We start from the raw sequence: 7672 nt of genomic DNA on the forward strand, positions 1-7672 counted from the left end.
CTTATTCAGATGAGACAACATTTTCACTGGAGAAAACAATATTATGGGTGGAGGACAAGCTGTATGGGCTCATTCTGACGGCACCCATTCATTGCAGTGGATCCACTGGTGAGGAAGTGATGTAATGTTAAATTTCTCCATATTAATTCTGATGAAGAAAAACTCATCTGCATCTTGAATGACCTTATGGAGAGTAAATTAAGCAAATTTTCAGTTTTAGGTGAACTGAACCATTATGTAAACAACCTTATGATTGGCTAAACTCACTGTACTCGTTTTCATGTTGACAAAAAAACTTTTAATCAAGCTTCCCCTTTAATTAGCACTGCAAACCTACATATTATTCAAAACCATAAAAGGAAAAAATGTTGCATTCTGAAACAGCATCACATATGTTATGCTAAATATTGTTGTGCACACGTTCACGAAAGCGATTTATTTTCTGGAAGTGTTTTTCACATCCCAGATGGACGGATAAAGTTGTGTGTATGTCTTGGCTCGACTCACAGTGTCGCAAGTAACCAGCCGGGTTGTGTTTGTGAAGGTATCAGACAGAAGATCTCAGTCTCTATCACTCAGCACCGTCCACTAGGACATGTCTCAGCCTGTCGCACACACAAACAAACACGCGACACGCACACTTACACACCTGCCTCACACTTCAGCATGACACCTATCACACCAATCTCTGCCCTTCATCTTCATTCTGGTCTCTTTGACCCTTGTCTCATCCCATATTGTCCTTCAGCGACTGTGAGATAGTGTGTGCACTGTGCTGTAATCTCTAAGAATGATACTGCAGGAAAAAAAAATAATAAAGAAATCTCTCCAGGCTGGAGGGGTTTACCAATCTCTGGCTGCTCGCAGAACTGTCCTGTCAGATCGCTGCCATTCCTGTGACCTTAAAGTGGCCTTTGGGTGCTGAAGCATGTAGCTGTGAAATAGTCCTTGACAATTAGAAGCACACACACACACATGCGTGGGAGCTTTCTTTCATATGCAGGTTTAATTGCATGTGGCCAGTCATTACGAGACGTCTTAAAGGGCACGGCTGCACGTCTTCAATAATAAATGTGACACTCTTGTCAGGAACGCCACGGTCATTATAAGACCAAAACAGTGATGGCTGGTTGTTTTCAAGGCAATTTGCTTTGTCAAACTATTACTATAAAGCAATATTACTTTACTTAAAATGATTGATCAAGTTCAGAACTTCATATTATTTTGCATTGTCACATTATTTGAATTTAATGTTGCTATTGAATTTAATTTAGTATAAAATACAATTATATTTGATATTTTATATAGTATATTATCATTTCTATATTATAGTTGTATATTTAAAGGGCAGTACAGGCAAGATAAAAGATTATGGTATCTCCTATCTTTGCTCTATTTATGACTTTGACATTTATTTATGACTGACTTTATTACTTTGACAGTTTATGACTTCACTTAATTATTACTCTTATGAATTAATTACTCTTATGACCTATTTAAGACTATAATGATTAATTATAACTTATTCATTTGACTATTTATTTTTATTTCGACTATTTTATTTATTTAACTATTATGTCTTATTTGACTTATTATATGATTTATTGTTACTCATTCATTTGACTTCTATTTTTTTTTTATTTACTATGACTTTATGACTGTTAGATTTTTTTTTTTACTTTAAGCTTATGAATAATAGCTTATTTAATCATTATAATGGCTGAGTATTTATTTATTTAGTTTATTATTTATGACATTTTAATGACCTTTTATGACTTTGACTTATTAATGACTTAAGACTTTATGACATTAAATACTTTGATTTATTAACTCATTCATTTATGACTGTTATATTGTGGCAATTTTTATGTTGCTGTTTGATTTATTTATGACTTATTTAATATTTTAATATGATTGATTAAAACTTATTAGTTTGGCATTTGATTTATAACTGACTTCAATTTATTACTTATACAATACTTAAACTCATTAATTTCACCTTTGTATTTTTTTTATTTAAGACTATATATTTGCCATTTATGATTTATTACTTTGACTGACTATGACTTGCTTGACTTAAGACTTATATAATACTTTATTATGATTGATATATGATTGTTATAGCTTAGTTTGATTATTTATTTGTATTTTTATTTATTTGTTGTTTATTTGTTTGTTTATTGTTTACAGCATATATCCGTGTGTATGCCTCTGCCAACAAGGCGGGATATTTTCACTTAATGTAAATAGACACTCCGTTATTTAAGTGTTGTAAGTCTTCAAGTAATCTCCACTAGTTGCCTTGTTTTCAGCACATGCGCATTTGCACAAACGACAGAGCAGACAAATTAGTGCTAGTTAAGGATCTTGGCTGCTGATGTGAAGGTTGTAGGTTCAGTTCCACATAGCAGGGGACCCTGAAACCCAAGAGTCATTGAGATCATTGCTGCAGTCCGTCACCATTGGGCTCTTGAGTGAGGCACTTAACCCAAGGTTGCTCCTGTGGGACTGATTCTCCCAGCAATTAGTGTACCGCAAGTCGCTTCAGATGAAAAGCATCTGCTAAATGGCGAGTAAATGAACATTGGCACTCCAGTATCCAAGACCCTTGTTGAGACCTGAATAATGTTACATTAGATTGTGAAATGTCTTTGAATTCTTCACCCAAAAGTGTGTTTTGAAGCTTGAAAGCTCTAGTCTCCATACATTGCAAATGCTTGGAAAAAAAGCTACCAGCACATTCCTCAGAGTGTTCCTTTTGTGTCCCACAGAAGAAAGTCATACAGGTTTGGATCGACCTGAGGGTGAGTAAATGATGACAGCGTTTTCCTTTTTGTGTGAACTATCTCTTTAAGATCCCTTGGGTTCAGTGAACACAGAGTGGTTCTAATACAAAGCCGAACACTGAAAGGTCAAATGAGATGAAAGTAAATCAACTTGATGTTGGCTTCTTATAGTAAGTCACCTTTATTCACATCTCTCAGATGATGCCCTTGACTTTGAGAAGAGGGGTGTGTTTTTGTGTAAGAGTTTGAGAGTAAACGAGAAGGGGAAAAAACACTCGTCCCACACACACACTGGCCAGTGTTAATTTGTACAGTTTTTGTGTTGGTCATAGATTTTGTCTTTTTATATCTCATTAAGTGTGTGGGCTAAACTCTAAACTTTTCTGGCCTATTAATCCTTTAGAGGTCACATATTTATTTTCCTTTTTTCAACTTACATTTTTTTGTGGTTAGTTTTTTTTTTTTTGTCTTGATAAAACTGTGAAAACATAATGTTATCTTATTCTATTATTATTACTATTATTATTATTATTATTATTATTATTGTTATTATTATATTAACAAACTTTAACTGAAATAATATATATACTGTATATATATATATATATATATATATATATATCAGTTAAAGCTTGTTAATATAATAATAATAATAATAATAATAATAATAACAATAATAATAATAGAAAATGCATGATTTAATTTTCCTTTAAACTTGATTAACTAAAATAACTAAAACAAACCTAAAACTGAAATGAAATACAAAGTAATGAACTATTAAAAAATACTATAAAAAATAAAAATAAAACTAATAAAACTGACAAACAGAACAAATTTACTAAAACTTTAACTAAAATGTAAAAAAAAACTAATTTGAAATCTTAATAAAAACTGTAATAGTGATGATTTATTGATTTTTGTTGATGATTGATGATTTTTTTCCCCAAAAAGAGCAAAAAAACAACAACAACAACAAAAACAAACGATGTGTTCTTGCATTTCAAAAAGCTAGATATTGAATTGAGTACAGTATTGAAAACTGTACTATAAAAATAACACTGTGTGTACGCATTTATACTTAATGATATTAAGTACTATATATTAAAAATGTTAAAATGTTTAGTTTATATGATTATATATTATATGAAGACAACTATATCGAAAATGCATTTTAACCTGCTAGCAAAGCATTTCAGTTAATCAATTTAGTCATCAATATCAAAAAGCCACAAGCCTCTTTTTCCAACAAACTTTTTTATTAGTAATTTTAATTATAAAGTTAACAGACACCACAAGAGGATATCAAGACTGCGACAGATTTCACAAGGAAAAAAAAAAAGGCCTCTGAACACTGTCTCACTTCCGTTATCACGATATGGAAAATGCTATTTTATCATCTCTTTGACTTCCAGGCCTTTCTCTCTCAGATGAGTGGGTGATTAAAACACTGTCAGCAGAGGCCAAACAGGGATCCATAGACAAGACAAATGTTTATACAGCTGATCCCTCATCGCTGGGGAAAAACGCAGAACCTCCGCATTGTGGTAAATAATTGAGCGCTGCATGATTAATTAAGCATTATGAAATAGCTACTCTGTTGAAGCAGAAAGTTTTATTTTGTACCTAAATACACAGAGCCATGCTCTTTTTTTTTTGGGATCTGGGTCAAAATGTTTAACAAACGCAGCATGCGTCACATCGCCGTGGGTCTGACTGGTGGTCGGCATGTCAATCGGTGACTAATTGTTGCGAACGAATCCGATTTCCCAGGAGCTCTCAGTGCTTTGAGCTCCATTTCTCTGGATTTCTTAATGCCAGGTGCCTCAAGTTCGTTAATTTATTGAAAAGATTCTAATTAACTGGTTCTAGAGGGGGAAGAAACGTCGCAGGAAGATTTATAGGTTGTGCAATACAGTTGGAAGGTGCCCCGTCAGAGTCACTCCACATAAAACTGCTTTCGCTCTTTGTTCGTCGCATATTCACGTCTGCTAAATACGTGGGCAATTACATTATTCTGAGGTAATTACCGTAAATTCAACTGCCTGAGGAAACGGCAGTTCTTTCTACATAAAGGCACGTTTTTAGCACAGGCCTGTAGGAGTATATGAGCTGCTGGTTTTCAACTGAGGAAAATAGGCTGCAGATCAATTACTAATTAAATACCAGTTGAGACTAATTGGTTTCAAAGTACCAAGCCATGAAATCACAAAAACTGCCAACACATGTGACTCAAAACCAGCTTTAGCGTGTTTTGGGAGCTTCTTTCCCCGCCGTCTCTATTTTAAGCTTGGTTTTAGATCAATACCCAGACTCCCCCAAAGTGTCCTCTTTGGGGTAGACATCATTCACGGCGGACCCCGTAGACTGCTCCAGTTGTACACCCTGCTCGGGGCTACCAGCTTGAAGGATGATGTCATTACAAAAACTGTGCCATCTTCCTTGCATTTTGTAAACAAGCGGCACTATGAACTGGGCGTGCAAGTGTTGCAATCCTCTGACGCTATGTGGGTCTCATTCCTCATGTACGCCACATCAAACATCATGGATGGACCTAAAACGTAATGGCATCAATCAGTTAGTTTCCATAACAGATTTGGAGATTTTGCAATATTTTATAAATGTTGATAAAAAGCTATTGCGAAATGACGGCGTTTCCATTAATCAGTGTTACGTGACTAAAACGTTGTTTTTTTTTTCCCCTCTCGCGATAAGTCATTGTGACAGATGTTGGCATTAATGGCAACGAAAGCCCCTTATATTTGAGAGCAGCCACGTATGAGGTGTTTGGAGGTTATCGTACATTAAAGAATGATCATGTGACTTATGTATGCCAGGTGACCTGTAAATGGGAAAAACTGTTTACATTGCAGTTTTGCAAAATATTCCTTTTTCGAATTGCCTGAAAAAAACACCTCATGCAAGCATACTTTTTTTTTTTTTGCGATATTTGGGAGTTTTTGCGAAATTGATGCATTTCCATTGGCATATTTCTATTCGCAATTTCAGTTTGCTCAATTTGAAGGGTAATGGAAACGCAGCTAATGTCAACATGGACATTTGTGACGAGAGCCAAGGTTAGTATAGTTTTGTATTTTTAACGCCAACAATTTGTATGTTTTTTTTTTTTTTTTCAGTCGTGTTTATTGTTTTGTTTTTTTGACCTAGAAGTGTCTTGGAATCAGAAACCATAAATAGTAAAAAAAAATATATAATAATAATAAAAATTAATAAATAAATAAAAACGCCAAAATTCATGCTCGGAAATCCCACATGCTACTGTACTCAGGTGAGCATAAATACACAGCTGCGTGATTCAAGGTGGTGCTACACTATGCTAATTTTCTCCTGAACGATTATATATTTAAAACCATTTGGCTAGAATCAGTATAGCTATTTTTTGCCCCATTTATTTTGTTTTTATCAAGAACAAGAATAATAATAAGATGATGATGATGATGAAGATGAGCTTGTTTCAATACATTTTAGCAAAAAGTTTGTATGTGGCAAACATATGACTAACTGACCTGTATATTTTGGTATGCAAAATTTAAATGTTACTAACTTTTGCAAAAATTGTCCACATATCTCACCAAATTAAAACCCCAAAACAAACAAAAAAACAGGCTATTAATCCAATTTCACTTAACCTTGCTTCAAAGGGGTGTAAAAAATTGCATTTTATAAATTTTATAGATATGTAGTCTGAAGCATAAATGTGCCATTTTTTTCTTAATTTAAAAAAAAAAAAACAGTGATGTCAGAAGAAAATATGTTGAAAAGTCCTTGTGATTGATATAACTAAGGATGTTTTAGTGGAAAATGGAGACAAAAAGTGACCATCTATTTAGTTTTGTTTTTTCAACCACTATTTTAAACTTTTTTTTTTTTTCATTTTGCTTTTCATTTAGTATTTATTTTCTCCAGTGAACAAAAATGCTTTTGTTGTCATTTTAGTATACAATAGTAATTCCAATTGAAGCATGTAAAAATGTTTTTTCCTTCTTTTTTTTCTTTCTTGTTTTACTTGCCAGAAAGGCCCACACTGAGATGATCAGGATGGCTTTTGTGGTGCTAAATCGAGAGGAAAAGTGGATCGGCTGGCAACTGAGAAAAGGCCTGGTCTGGTTTTGTTTGATAGTTTGGACTGATATATATTTTCTCAGCGTGAGTATACTCGGGCTTTCATTGTCAGAGGCAGAGCAATCAGAAAAAGATGACCGACCCACTGAGAACCGCAGGTAAGCGGGACGCAATAACCCTCAAAATAAAGTTTGACGCCCGCACGTCTCCTTTGAATATAGAACGGCGACTGGACTCTAGTTCAACTCTGTGGAAATGAAAATGAAACTACAGGGATAAAGACCCGCTCCCTTAGAATGGCCAACAAATTGCGGTACGTCACATGTCCACCAATCGCTATTCGCTCAGGTAAGGTGTGGAAAACGGAGATGTCTTTTTCCTTCAAAGAACCCACTGCCGCAATTACCACTGCAGTTTAGAGAATTAATGGCGACTTCAAAAGAGGCAAGGGCTTTTAAAAGGAGAAAATTATATACTCCGAGCTCATAAGCTGTAAATGCATTAAAATTACTTTCCCATAAATTACTTGTGTCATCATTATAAATGGTTTCATTCCCAGGCGTAACAATGGAGGCAGTTTAAACTGTAATGCTTTAGCTCCAGTCGAGTTTCTTGAGAATCTGCTGCGTGGAGTGAAGATTAAAAAGAGATTCATTATAGGAAAAGACAAATCATTGTCTAATTGTTTAAAAGAAAATGCCACATCTTCCTGAATGCGGAGACTGATGATTGATGATTTTTGTTCCCAAAAAGAGCAAAATAAAAAACAAAAACGATGTGTTCTTGCATTTCAAAAAGCTAGATAC

The 7672-nt window shown here is 34.3% G+C and overlaps 1 long non-coding RNA gene across 1 annotated transcript; it reads left to right on the forward strand.

Annotated features, from left to right (window-relative positions):
- The first annotated feature begins 2904 nt into the window (after positions 1 to 2904).
- Positions 2905 to 7419, forward strand: LOC107751492 (uncharacterized). Its single transcript, XR_001641253.1, has 5 exons — positions 2905 to 2956; positions 4199 to 4330; positions 5793 to 5860; positions 5952 to 6072; positions 6818 to 7419. It is a non-coding gene; the product is annotated as an uncharacterized LOC107751492 (long non-coding RNA).
- The last annotated feature ends 253 nt before the right edge of the window (positions 7420 to 7672 follow it).

Source organism: Sinocyclocheilus rhinocerous, unplaced genomic scaffold (genome assembly GCF_001515625.1).
Source record: "Sinocyclocheilus rhinocerous isolate Xijiao unplaced genomic scaffold, SAMN03320098_v1.1 scaffold2046, whole genome shotgun sequence".
NCBI lineage: Eukaryota > Metazoa > Chordata > Actinopteri > Cypriniformes > Cyprinidae > Sinocyclocheilus > Sinocyclocheilus rhinocerous.